General features: G+C 39.7%; 1 protein-coding gene across 1 annotated transcript in view; it reads left to right on the top strand.

Moving 5' to 3' along the window:
- Positions 1-14,476, top strand: part of PDE10A (phosphodiesterase 10A) — a 338,217-nt gene that overhangs the window by 211 nt on the left and 323,530 nt on the right. The gene's annotated exons all lie outside the window — the stretch shown is intronic.

Raw genomic sequence — 14,476 nt, 5'->3', positions numbered from 1 at the left:
CCACTGCAGTTTGTCACTAGCATGGGCACAGCCGAGTGCCTCATTGATTTGTAGCTGGTGGAAATGGGTTTGCGGGGCGCTCTTAGCCGGGGCAGCAAATGAGCTATGGGCACCTAACATATGCGTTGTGGCTTTGCCTGGCTCCAGTGTCCTCCAGCAAGCCCCTTCCCTGGTACGGTTTCAGGTGCGTCACGCTGGGGCTTCGAACGCTGCTCTTGTAGCGCACTTTGCACCAGCTAAAGTTGGTTTTGCTGTGATTTTCAAGCTCCAAGTGTTTGTGGTGAAAGCTGTTCCGCGCTTTTTGACAAAATAATGTGAACGTAGCAGCCGCGTGGTGTAAAATCAGCTGTGCGCACAAGTGTGAGGGAGTTCTGCAGCCAAATTCCTTGTTGTTCAGCCAGCCCAGTGGGTTCCCTTCCTTTGTGTTTATTCTAACAAAGTGGGCCCAGATGAACCAAGCTGAGCTACAGGGCTTTGGGCTGGTGGCTGTAATGCAGGGAGGAGAGGAAAATACTGGTTGGATTCAGAGCAGTGTTTCAGGCTGTTGCGAGTGGCTGTGGTGGGAGATGGTGGGTGTGTGGTGGGTTTGGATGACGGTGTGAGTGTGTCTCTGTGCATGCTCGAATTCAGAAACATGGTGTTTTTGCCTGGGCAGGTGTACACCGAGCAGGGAGGAATGGCATTGAGTGTGTTTTCCAACATGGAGTCTGTGGCCCTTTTTGTAAATGATGCGAAAGATCCTAATGTCACAAATCACCCACGTCGTGAAATTCCCTTACCACCATGGATGTGTCTGCTTTTGCAAGGAAATATTTCCAGCACAGTGGTTGGTGTGTTCTTCTGGTTTCATTAGAAAGGAGCATTGAAATTCACCATTTCTCTCAAAAGATATGGTTTAGGGTTTTTGTGGTTGTTGGTTTTTAATTGCTTGGCTCTCCCACAAGAAAATAACATGTTTATATTGTCTTGCCATTTCTCTGCTTAAGACTAATCTTGACATGGGAGGGATATTTTCAAACCTTGTCAATGACTTTATATGCATGACAGAATTCAATGTTTTTGCAATGTGGAATTTTGCTGTTACTAACCTGGAAAATCTTACCTCCTTGTCAGCAGTAGAGGAGGTTAAATACAGACAAGGTATTCAGCAGAGATTCAGCATTCAGAAAGTTTGGTATAGATTACATGTAATTTTAATTTAAATATATGCCAGTAGTGGGTGTAGAAGCACCTTGCATGTTATTGTGATGCAGTGATGCTTGCCTGGTTAGAATTTTTTTAACTGTTTTTTTTTTTTTTTTTTAACTCCACAATAATATTTTCTGTAACACATCTGGTTATGTAACAAGAAACAGAAAACATAATATAACTTTAACACAGGATTGTTCTTTCTCTTGATTTCAGTATACAAAAAAAAAAAGGAAATGGAGAGTGAAAAAATACTTGATAAAGTATTGATGTGTATCTAAAAGGAGTAAATTAGGTATCATTTTCCTCATAAGGGGACACAATGTGTTTTGTAAATCAGACAGATTGAAAACTCCTGTTTTGCACCTAGATAATCCAGGTCTTGTCTTTTCTATTGCAGTAAATAATGAAATTAGGCAAAAAAGTAGTTTTATTTCTGAGCTTAAATATATTTTTGTGAACTTCTGTTTATTTTCTTCCTCCTATTTTACAAGAAGGAATGTTGCTTGTTAGTTACATTGTCTGTGCCTATGTAACTGTAGAAACCATTAAGAGTGTGCAATGTATCACAGTCTTGTAGGGAATGTATTTTTGTATAAGATGGTGGGTGTGAGACTTTCTTAAGTCATGAGATGGGAAGTTTTTGGTTTTTTTATTCAGCTTAATAAAAATGCATCTTACTATGAAACATTGTGGTCTTCCAGCAGGTTTACTACCTCTGTGGAGAAGGCATACTTGCTAAATTTGGAGGGCAGGTGTGTAGTGTTTGCCTGGAAGTACAGAGAAACCATGTAACACCTGGGGTTTAGCGTTAAAATGTGTGTGCATTGGGACTGGGGAGGCAGGGAAGGCGAAATGGGCATAAGTAAACCAAGGGAAGAAAAACAGAGAGCTCAGATTTCCGGAGGCTGCCAAATCCTGTATTCCTGCAGAAGCTGAATGCAGAAGCCCGGCTGTCCTCAGCTAACGAGGTGACTTCTTTCAGTGACAGAAGCATGAATGAGTGAGAGCCTGGATCCAGGTCTGCCATATTACTCTTCTATGTTAGCTGGTCAGGTGAGAGCAGATGTTGCTAACACAGGAGCCTCAGACCCTTTTGAAAGTCTGCACTTCTGTTTTTAAATATTAAGAGAGTGGGGACTAATTCTTAGCTGCTCTGTACTGTGCTGGATATTTGGCCAACTGAAGTATGTGCTTGCAGAGTTTCATTCACTCTTGTTTATCCTCACTTGGCGAAGCTGTGGGTGGATAGACACTATGTAGGCCACAATACAGATTTCTCAAACTTCCTTGGTGTGGCTTTGTTTTTATTCTCCTTCACAGTATTTTATGAGGACTCTGTAATCCATACTGTAACCTTGCCTTTTACTGTGGGCTCTGATGCTGTACGTTTCATCCTCACTGGTATGGAGAGGAGAATAAGGGATGAGGCTGCTCTGTATCTCCCACCTTCGCAGCAGCAACAGCCTGAACCTGTCTGTCTGATTCAAGGCACTTCTCTGCTTCACCTTATTAAGGGGTAGGCTCATAAGGCTCATTCCCATAATCTCCAAAGACACAGTGGCATCTTTTGGGAAGAATTCAGGTTCTTGAGCTGAATTGCTTCTCAGAGGTGCCCCTTTCTTTACCTTGATTGTCCGTGAAGCTTAGGGTAACCACACTGGTTTATTTGTTCCGATTAAAGTAGCAGGAATTCCAGAAAGGCTGATAAGGTCCTAGCAGAGAAACCAGATATGGTTGTTCAGTGTGATACCCAGCATGGAGGAGGTGGGATTTGTCTGTTGAAACTCAGCTCTCTGCACTCCCTTTGTAGTCAGGAAGCAGAACATTTCTAGGGATCAATTCATCTCTTCCTGAAGTGGAAGTCTACATTTAGTCAGCAGAATCAGATCTGAGAAGTGCTGTTTCTGCCAGATGAATATAAAAGTAGTCCAAACATCTAGCATGGATGTAGACAGCTATATTTCAGCAGATGACTCCTGACTTTTGACCAGATCTTTCAGGCTTCAGTGCAAGTCAAATGACAAAGATATTTTTCAGCTGAATTTGAAGCAGAGGACCTCCCTTCTGGAATAATCCTTTTGCTCAAAATTGTGGCAAAAAAAAACCAAAAAAAAACTGAAGGAGGGTCCTCTTTCTGTGAATTACGTTTTTCTATGAATGTGTTGAAAGCTAGTCTAGAAGATGTGAAAACAGAGGGTGTTGGTTTAAAAACAAACAAATAAAATATGGACAGTTCTCAGGACCAAATGCAATATGATCTTGTGCCTAAATTATACAGTAATGCTGCTCACAATTTTCCAGTGGTTTTTGGATAAAGTGCAATTCAGTATTTTGGAAATTTTCTTGCAGAGATTTTTGAGCATGATGGATTCAAGGAAGTAGTAATCTGTAAATTCTCATTGCACTGCTCTTTCTCAATTTGCATTTTGTATGAAGATAAATAAATGCATTTCTTCCACTTCCCCTGTGGTCCAGTTGTTCAAATGGTCTCCATTGTCGCATATATGAGTTATAGTTGAGAATTTTCTGTGCTTTACAAAACTGGTCTCTAAAGAGAGAATTGTTGCAAAACTCTTTCAGAGGCAAAGTTGAACTCTTGTCTGCCCACAAGTAACTTTTAAGATGTGATTACTTTTTTCTTATTTCAATGGTACTGACCATTTGCATAGAAGTTAATCATGTGCATAAGGAAATGTTTTCAAGATTTTGGTGATCTTAGCTATTATTAATCAAAGGCTTCTTGAGGGTCACTTCTATGCAAGGGATACTTCCCTAGTAATTAGTAGGCGGAGCAGTTTATACTAAACTAATACTTGATGATTTTTGTGACTACTTATCATTCACATTTGTCTTGAAACTTGGTATTAAGTTCTGATTATTATTAAATCTTAATTTGGGATCATCAGGCACAGGAAACCAAATTCTGCCCTGTTATTGAAGGCTTACATTGATGTAATGACAATCAGAGTTGCACCCAACTTCTGAATTACAGTTTTCCAAATACTGTCTTTTCAATACAATTAGCTAGAGTATTTATTTCCTTTGTTGTTTTATTAAGCGAGTGAGTACTGTGATTCCTTAGAGCTCTGAACACTGTAGTTGATATTCATGTTTCTCTGATGCAGGTAGAAAAACAAAGCAGTTCTTCCCTTGGCAGTTCTTCACTTGTGTGTGTGATTTGTGACTTCAGTTTCTCACATAATTACTTTTCTCCATCCTTTGTGTCCTGACCATTCTTTTCTTTCCACTTAGCTTCTGATCCCTGAAACGAACAAGTCCTCTCTGGATCATACTCTGGAAGATCTGGCTAATCAGAGTTAAGTGTTTAGTGACAGAAACTTATGTGTTTGTGAGGGCATGGGAAAGGGAAGGGAATTATTGTACAGCTTGGTTTTTGTGCCAATAGTGTAATAGCACAGAAAGAAGTGGTCCTTTCGACTCCATTCACAGGAAGAAGTTTGTGTCACCAGAAAAAAAAAAAAAAAATTGCATCAACAGCTTATTAAGGGTTTTGTTAATGGAAAAGAAGCCATGCTCTCCAAAGCTGATTAGCTCAATGGTTACCGATAATTTCCTGTGTTTAATTTTTTTTTGTAATCTCTTTCTTCTGAGACAGTCAAGGATCTGCCTTCCAGATGCTGTGAACTATCTATGGGGTCTAACTTTTTCAGAGGATCAGATTTAATGTGCTGAAAAAGATGACAGTTTTATCAACTTACTTCAATTTATGTGAAGCTGCAAACTGAGAACGATGGAAAAATGTGAAGCTAAAGAGAATTGTGTTTGGGCAGAGAGATCGGGGGCAAGTATATGTGCTGTTGTTGGAACAGTGTCATAAGCGTTCTCTGGAAAAAATACCTTCCTCAGGCGTTGCTGCTGACATGCCTTCCCATCCACTGTGCCATGAAGGCTGTTGAGGAGCGTTTCTTTTCCCACTTGTTTTAGAGAGGTGTGCTAGTGTGTGCCTCACTATAAGTTTATGAGCCTTGTTTGAAGTAAAATACAAAGGGCAATTCTTGAGCATTTTGCTGAGTTGGTGTTTTAATGTAGAAGAGGCCTTTTCTGCCCAGCAGTGCAGTGCTGCTTGGTACAGCTTGGTCTTTAGCTGCTGCTAGCAAGTGTTGAGGTCACTACCTGCATTCTAGGGGAAAAAGCTATCCCAGCTGACGTGAAAAGGCAGAGCCATACGGAAGTGGGTGATATTTTAAGTACCTGAGATAGTTGCTTTGGTTGGAAGGTATGACTTCGGGGGAATTGCCAACTTGCTCTATAAATAAATTTATCCAAACATTTAAAAAGTGGAGATGACTTTTTAATTATTTGTGGGCACTTAGATATTTCAGCTATGCTGGTCATGTAGCATGAATGGTAATGCTATAAAAACACCCAGTGAGACAGGAATCGTAATTTCAGCAAAAAAAGCAGTGAAGAAGTCTCCTGAGTAGCTATTAAAAATGGTGCTTTGGTTAAATAACCAGCATTTCAAGGACAAACCTTGAAGACTCTGCTTTGGGTTCCATAAAGTTGCAGAGGAGTTCTCATGATGATGGTGCTGTAGCGTCATTTCCATCTGTGTGAGGGAATGATGTCCATCCTGGCTGGCCCCAGCTCACAGATGGTGATACTCCAGTGTACTAGCAAGTATTAGTGTAGCAACTGCTGTTAAGTGGAATAAAGCTGTGCAGTTGGCCAAGTCCATACCTGGTGGTTGCTCTCTCTCTACCTGGACAGGTAATGGGGAAAAGGCAGCTCTGAAAATGGCCTTCAATGAAGACATCCTCCTGACTGCACAATGAGCCTGAGCGGCCTTCCAGAGAGGACTAGGACTAGTCTTTGGAGAACCTGGTCCTCAGCTGGCCTCAGGTGTTCCCCAGACTTGTTGGGTGCTGCCTGGGAAATGGAGAACACTGGCTGACAGAGGAGGAATACCCTTGATTTGGGATGCCTCCTCACACTTGAAGAAAAAGCTAAATAGGGAGAGAATTATAAAGGAAGTGAAACAAAAAATGTAAAGGCTTTGCAGGTTTCCTTTAACTTCCGGTAGAATGAAAATATGTGTGAATTTCCTGGATTTACTAGGAATGCGTTGCATCTGTTTGGTTTTTCATAGCCATTTTCCTCCTTCTGCAAATAAATAAATAAATTAAGTTGCTTCTCCGTTCCTGTTCAGTAAAGGAATGTGCCTCTATCCTTACCATGATATGTGTGAGGGTGAGTCCTGGTCCCCTGTTATAGTGTCCACATTCACCTGATCACTCTGTGTTCACAGGAGGATGAGTTATATTGATGATACCACCTTGGATGGTTTCTGAACATATCTGAGTCCAGTGCTTCTGTGAGGGAAGGGAGGAGAGATGCAAAAGGCAAGCACCATGAAAATTCAGATTTATTTATTTTTTAAAGGCATTGTGTTGTTAATACACAAGAACAGAGACTCTAATCTCTAATGAAGCACTTGTTCATTAATGAAGTCACTAAGTGTTTTCAGCCTGTGGCCCTAAAGTTTCTGTACTATTTGAGCATAATCCTGTTTTTAAGTTACTAATGATAATGTAGAAAGCTTGGCAACTCCATGAGCAACAGTTGTGGCTTTGTGCTGGAGAAGAGAGATGCTGTCTGGGTGTGATGGGCTAGAATACAGGTGGTTTGTGTGTTTATCACTTCAGTCTCAGTGTGATGGCTACAAATGTTGATATTTAAGGTGTGCCCACACGTTGGGCAATTGAGCTTGTGCTCCTAAGTCCATTCCTAGTGTGTCTGATCACATATGGAATAAGCAGCTGTATTTCAGGTGTCAAGCTGTATTAAAGCCACCCAAATTGTGTTTTACTTGAGTACTGTATTAGAGCTGAGGGGCAGCTGGTAATGGATTGATTCTTACGTTGTTTTTCAGTTGGTGTTGGGCCCAGATATAATACGGGAAAGTTAAAACCAGTACAATATGGATAAGAGGTGGAGGAGTCATATATGATAGCACTATGAAGTAATAGTATAACAAATAGCTCTTATAGTCATGATTATGCCTTTGTTTTAGTCTTATGTAGCTTTTAGGTTAGAGTAACAGATCTGACTCTTCTGTGTGCAGTCAGGTTGGCTTCCTAGGCTTTGCCCATGCCAAGAATGATTTATTTTTCACTTTTACTGTTTATTCACCTGCATTTTTTTTCTGTTATACTTCCTTTAGTATAGATACAGCCAAGATATGCTTATGTGATAATTACTATTCAGGCTTTGCAGATCTGCTCTGTATGTTGTTAATCACTTTCCAATGTTATGTTTTGGAACTATAGATTGCAAATTAGTAAGTTCAGATAGTATGTGTCTGTTTTAACAAACAGAGTTCTGTCCATGCAAGCTCTCCAGCTGTCTTTGGGGGAAAAAGCTAATGACATAGGTGGGCTTCAGCTTCGTGTGACCTGGCCGTAAGTGGGACTAGGAGCATTCACACCTAGAGGCTGTATAAAAACGATTGAATCAGTGGTCTTCCTGCTGCTTTTCAGCTCTTTTGTGCCATCTATATAAGACTGCAGGAGTACTTGTAGTCTCTTTCAAGGGCCAACCTAGCACAGGTTCCCAGAGCTGCATTGTGGGAAGTCTTGTCTGGGAAGTGATAACTAAGAGCTTAACGTGCCTGCAGAGCATGAAGACTGTCCTCAGTTGTGTGGAGTGAGCTGTGGACTGTTCTCTCTTCTTCGTTGATCTTCCCTGACTTCTTAAGAACATCAGTAATTTCTTGGAAACGTGAGAAATGTTGTGCAGGCCAATTTTTGCATTTGTTAACTCCAGCCCCTTGCCTACAGTGTATTGGAGATGTGTAGGGGGATAGAATATAAGAAAATAAAGGTAGTATAGAAAGTAATCTTACCCTTAAGGAGTTGCAGCTGGGCTAATTATCAAAGATTAGGAGCAGGCCTGATTTTAACAGGCCATAGCTGTAGCCAATAAGAAGAGGAGTGCTATAAAAGAGTGGGTTGGTTGGTTGGTTGAGAGGGAATTACAGTCAGTTGGCTGCTGTGAGAAGAAGGAAGAGTCAGTGGCGAGAGGAGCTGCCCTCAAGAAACATCAAGGAGGTATGAAACTCTTGCAATAAGGAGACAACAGTATGGAACCTTTGCAATATAATGACAACAGAGATGTTGGTGGATTTTTTTGTTTGTTTTGCTTGATTTTCTTCAGAGTATTTGAAGAACTGCAGCATTTTCTTGCAATGAAACTTGTGATTCCAGGAGATGGTGCTGTGGCCCATGTAGGGTTTTGAGTTGGGTCATGTGGATTGCATTAGGTTCTGGTCAAGGTACCTGAAAAAGGGTCATTCTTAGTATCCAGATACTTCTCTGCAGAAGGGCCTATTTGAATGTTGGCTATTATTGTATTACTTGTCCTTTGACTTGCAAAACCTGTTAGCTTCAAACTGTATATGCTTCCCTTGGCACTTGAAAGTGGGACACTTGGGATTTCAGTGCCATATGCAAGAACCACATGCTGCGGTTTAGGCTAGGAGTTGAAGGTGCATAGGAGACACAAGAACCTGACCAGATGAAGGGCCTATAGCTGGCACACTGACAACGTCAGTGCACAGCCCTGCAGATTCAAAACTACATGGGAAGATAACTGTGACCTAGCCACACACCTTCCTTTGCCACGCCTGGGGGAAGGAGACTCACTGCAGTTAGTCTGCAGTGATAGTTAAAAAGCTGCAGGTCATCATAATTTCTCTTTGCTCTGTGAAATACAAAGCCACAGTCCTGGCTAGTGGTAGCTAGTACTTGCAAAGAAACCTGCGTGTACACCTCTGCTAATGCTGCAGATGTAGCTTTGGAAAAGATTTTCATGAAGATGTGAAGCGGCTAAATTGAGGGAAGGGATAACACTGGGAAGAGATCAGTATAGTTATACATATATATATATATTGGGAGGGGGGGGGTGTGGTTTGAAGGGTCAAAGCATCTAGATAATCCTTTATCTAGACCTCAGAAGCTAATGATGTAAGTGGCTTCTCATATGCCACTGCCATATTCTCACAGAATGCTATTGACAGATGCCATTCATTCTGCAACTGCAATCCAAATATTGGGTGCTCCTGAGATTTTCCTTGGCAGGACTATGTCTTGTTTCCCTTTAAAGGCAGAAGATATGTGACACTTAACCTTTCTGAAATTGTTAAAGAGTTATAGCAGTCATTTTTGGCTGGGAAACTGCAGTATAAGCAGTGCTAATCCTAAAGCATTATGTCTTTTTAATTCGGGATTATAATAGGCTAGGATAGGAAGAAGAGAAAATTGTAAAGCTTAACAAGAAGGAATATTTAATTTTTATTCAGGAGGCTTTTTGGCAAAACTCCCCTGGATCTGCACAGAACCTACAGATTTAAGATGTCTTTGCACAGCCAGAGGCTGAGATCATGGCTGTCTAACTACAGTTGGATATTCTCATATCTGCCAAGTTTAGCCTTAAATAAATAAATGAATAAAAGGTCATGCTTCATGCTTAGTTCAAACTCTTGAAATGGTTCTAACTTAATATTCTAGAGGACAGTGACCTCCCTTTGAAGATTCTGTCCTCCTGCTCAAAATCCTGCATGGAACTAAGAAAGTAGATGTTTAAATGAAGCCATGAAATGTCTGAAGGTACTTTCTGGAATCCCTTTAAATGACCCTGGTTCAAGAAATATGCCCTACTTACTGCCAGGAGTGCAGTAAAGTCAATCACTGGAAATCTATTAGTTGTAGGCAATTGCAAGCACGTTACCCAACATTAACCCACAAAAAAGAAAATTAACACAGTTAAGAGTAGTTCTTGCCAGAGAAAGATGAACAAATAGGAGCAGAAGCTGAGTGGGAAGCTTCTAGCAGCAGGAGGATGGAACTGTAAAGATCATCTGTTCAGACATGCTTTTTTATTTCTCCCCCCACAACTCCCCAGGTATCGCTTTCTCTCTCACTCATGATTTTAAAGACACAGATGCAAATATACCTAATAGCTACTGTGAAATCTGTAATAACAATCAACTAGCCAGGAGGCAGTTTTCAAGGACCACTGTGATTGAGGGTAATGTTTTTACAATGAGGTCATGTCCAAAGGCAGCCTCAGCTGATGGCAAACTTGTACTTGAGCACTGAATAAGCACCTTGTCTTGCATGGTCCCTGCTCCAGAGAGGCTGTAATCTAATAAATCTGGCACACACATCTGGCTGTATTTTTTTAATTGCTAATTTTATGGGTTTTGGGTTTGTTTTTATTGTGTGTTTGAAGTTATTGTGTTCTTTTTTCTTTACCTCCATTTACTCATCTCTTCTCTTAATACTTCAGCAAGCCAGTTTTGTCAAAAGTGCTTTTTTTTTGACTCACAGAGGTACTATCAAATTGTGTGAAGACAAACATGAGATCAACAGGAGGGAAGCAGCAAATGGGGCAGAGTGTGTTTTCTGGTAGATCTTCAAAGAGAGTAGGAAGCCTGGTCTGCTTGCATATATCTTCTCCTTTATTCACAGTTTTCTCATACAATTTCACTTTTCCTCAGAAATGCCCATCTCTGTGAAAGTGCAGCATCTGTGCTCTGTGACACTGTCGCTGTTCAAATGGCAGGATGGGGAGACAAGTACCCAAAGGCAAACAAACTCAAGTAGGATTTGGCCAGAGTGTTTTGCGTGGAAACCTGCAAGCCAAAAAGCCAAGGAAAAATGTCTCGCCTTGTGCTGTGTTCGCTGTCATGGCAAACCACAGAGTGTCTCACGTGGTATTTTGTGAGCTCCAAAGCAATCAGCTGTGTTTCCAAGCACCTACAGGCACTTCGGGTCTTTGCAAGCTTGTCATGACATGGCTTGAATGACACTAGTTAATTTGTACAAATTAAAATGTGAAATAGCTCTTTCCAGTATGGTGAGGTGGTTCTTTGCACTATGTTACCATTTGAAGGTGACTCTTCACTGAGTTTAACATCCTATTTCCTTTTAATAAAACCAAAAGTCAGTATTTTTAAAAGTAATTATATTAGACATACATAAATTCTTTTTTGATCAACCTTTCTGTTTGAAACTAAATTTATTTAAAAATAGCCAAATGTTCTTAGTATTTTGGTCTGCAGTGACAAGTTTTTGTACTACCCCCTAAAAAAAGAAACTCATTGACTCGTTAAAACACCTTTCTGGGAGTACTCAGACACACCTTTTGTTTGCCAAAAGAGTGTGTTTTAGGGTGGTTGGGTTTTTGTTTATTTTTTGCTGCCTACTAAATATAGTCTAAGGGAAACAAAACCCACTTGTTCATCATGCAGAATGGTTTACTGGTGCGGTTTGTTTTGTGTTTTTTTTTTTTCTTGAGCAGTCTTCGTTTTTGGGGGGAGGTGGTAGTGTTCGTTAACTATAAAAAAAATTACAAAAATTTTTAAAATTTTTCTACATTCAATGCAAAAGAATTTAGAAAAAGATAATGGACATGGATAAGTGTTACTGAGGAGGACACCAGTAAGGCTATAGTAGTACAAGTTTCCTGAAGAGTTGTGTTTGACCAGTGGAACTCTTTGCTGCTGGTTGTGGTGCTAAATAAAACACGGAGGGATTTTCAGCATGGCTCTTGAAACACAAGTTGAATTTTCTTCCTTCCAAAAAAGAAAAAAATGGTTTTTTTTAATGCAGATTTATTGAGGGTAGACATCCAGGGAAAAATCTAATCAGCTGTGACTTTGTTTTACAGCTTCCTCCACCATATTACTGTTTTTCCAAGTTGTATTATTACTTTTTTAGTTTTTATGTCTAAAATGATCCTCCAAATTCTCTTATGGAACACTGTCTGGGCTCTCCTCCTCTCCAGTTGTTCATGCTTAATTTACAAAATATGAATAGTGCTACAATAACATATAAGCTAATGATTTTCCTTAACTGTTTTCTTCCATCCTCCAGATATATCTGGAATATTACATAGTACAGAAAGTTAATTTTGAAATGAATGAGCTGGGATGGACTATATAAATTCTTTAACTACTTGGATATCAGCTGAGGGAAAAATCATGTCAGGTCATCAGTGGAAACTGCTGGCACAGCTCTGATTTTCAGGAACTTTTACTTCTCTTAAACTTTCTCATTTTATTAGAAAATCAGTGACATTAAGTAAGTGCATAAAAGGGGATTTCATGGTGGTGCTGTTGCAAGTGCTGTTGAACTGTACAGATATGGTACTGCGGTCAGCAGAGATGGAATATGTCTGGAACATGGTATTTGTAAAACTTCAAAAGTTATTTCTGAAGTCCTGTTTTTAATGCTTGTAATGATATGCATACACATCATTAATATCAGGTTAGGTTTATGTTTTTTGTTGTTTTTTGGGGGTTTTTTGTTGCGTTTTTCTTGTAAGTAGTTTTTTGTTCCTTAACTGTTGAGCTGCATCTCAGAAGACTCCACTTATTTTTATTTAAATTATGACCAGATATGATGGGTCTTACATTATTATGACCAACCCTTCAGCTGAGGTCAGAAGTTATGAATGTCTTCAGCTATTTCATCAGCTCCGTGAACTTGGAAAAAGCAGATATTCTCTCTTGTAGTCTGTTAATCACTGAAGGGCACAAAGACATCAGGGTGATGTTAAATAGTCCCAAATGTCTCTTTGTGCTGCCTACATGTAATTGTACTTGTACCCATCTTTGTTCGTTTTGGTTTTTCTGCTTTTTCAACCTGGTAAAAACTCCTCTCCTTTCTCCTTCTCTTTCTTAATCTACCTTGCTTTCTAGAGCATGGGCATCTTGTCAGATCTGGTGCTTGGTAAGGAATCAGTTAGGGGGTGAAGAAGGAGAGAGATGAGTTTTGGTGTCAACTCCATCTCATTCTGTAGACTAAATTTTGTAATTTCTTATACTGGTTTGTTTCATTTGGGCTTTTTCATTTTGAAATCATTTAGGAGTTTGTCAGGCAGCAGAAGATGAGAAACATCAAGTCAAAAAAACCCCCCTGAATTATCCAGGTGGAGCAGATGATGTTTAGTGTGAGTTAAAGTTTACTGAAAGTATAGGGGAAATGGTTACAGGACTGGAGCGGGATATTGGTACAGTTATTTGTAATAGTAACAATTTAAAAAATTTTATATGTTTGTTAGGTCTGAAGTCTGTCTGTGGAAAAGCTGCTTTTGCCCCTGCTGTTTTTTCTTATTCCTGAATTCCTCAGCTTGACTATTGGATTGATATTGGCTAACTGCAGGGCATAACTTCTCCATCTGCCAGAAGAGGTACTTCTAGCTGCTGGAATCTGTTGAGATTTTTTTTAATATATTATATTGATATTTAGCTTTCTTTTCCAAATCTAAATTATTAAGTGCAATAATTTGAATTTTAGCATAGCTAGGAATAGAATTCTATTTCTGCTATTTACTTCATCCTTGTTGATATGGTACAATAAATTAAGTCACATCCTTACATAAGGAAAATTGTTAAAGTTAGAAATGTTGCATTGTCCAAAACAATTGGGCTCTGCTTAACTGATCTAGAGCAACAAATGATGTTGCTTGGGAAAAGCAGTTTGAGATGAATATTCATTTATTGTTCTCAATCCTGCTTGAGTTGCTTGGCCTACTATGAATATTCTTGATGTTTAAGGTGATTGACTTGAATCTGGCGTGAGTCTCGAAGCAACAATTATCAAAATAAATACTTCCTTTTGAATATAGTTGGTAACAACCCCCCATGATTTTCTTTAATAAGCTATTATGGCATATGGATGTTTTCTGTTATCTTTTCATGAAAATTTCACATTTGAAACACATTACACATGTTGTGAGTGTTCTTTCAGTGCAGGAGGCAAACTATCCAGATTATTCTGAGTGGGTTTCCTTCTTTAGTAGGACCTTCTCTGCTTTAATTGTTCTACCTACAGATTAGTTTGGGAGTCAATTACTGTATGAAAATCCAGCTTTGGAGTTTTCCAGACTTTTTTTCCCTCATCTGGGGAGATTTTCTTTTGCTTCCAAAGTGGGTTGTTAATCTTACGGTAGCTTGAACAGATATTTTATTTCAGGGTTCCTGGCTTCTCCTGCTTCTTGTCTAAGTGACAGTCAGCTAATATAAACAGACCCTTCCCCTTGGAAAATCCTTTGGATTGCCTGGAGGTGAAAGTGAAGGGAGGAGTGTGTTTTTGGGGAGGGGAGGGAAGGGCTGGAGTGGTTGGTTTTAAACAAAATGGACATTTGAGACACACTTCATGTTGTGTTTACTGGAACTATGTCCCAGCACTAGGATATACTGGAGGAGGACTATCACCAGTTAAAAGTACTGAGCAGTGTCTGCTTTAAGAAAAGAGCC

Source organism: Geospiza fortis, unplaced genomic scaffold (assembly GCF_000277835.1).
Source record: "Geospiza fortis unplaced genomic scaffold, GeoFor_1.0 scaffold41, whole genome shotgun sequence".
Classification (NCBI taxonomy): Eukaryota; Metazoa; Chordata; class Aves; order Passeriformes; family Thraupidae; genus Geospiza; species Geospiza fortis.
This window is presented reverse-complemented; position numbering and strand designations above follow the sequence as displayed.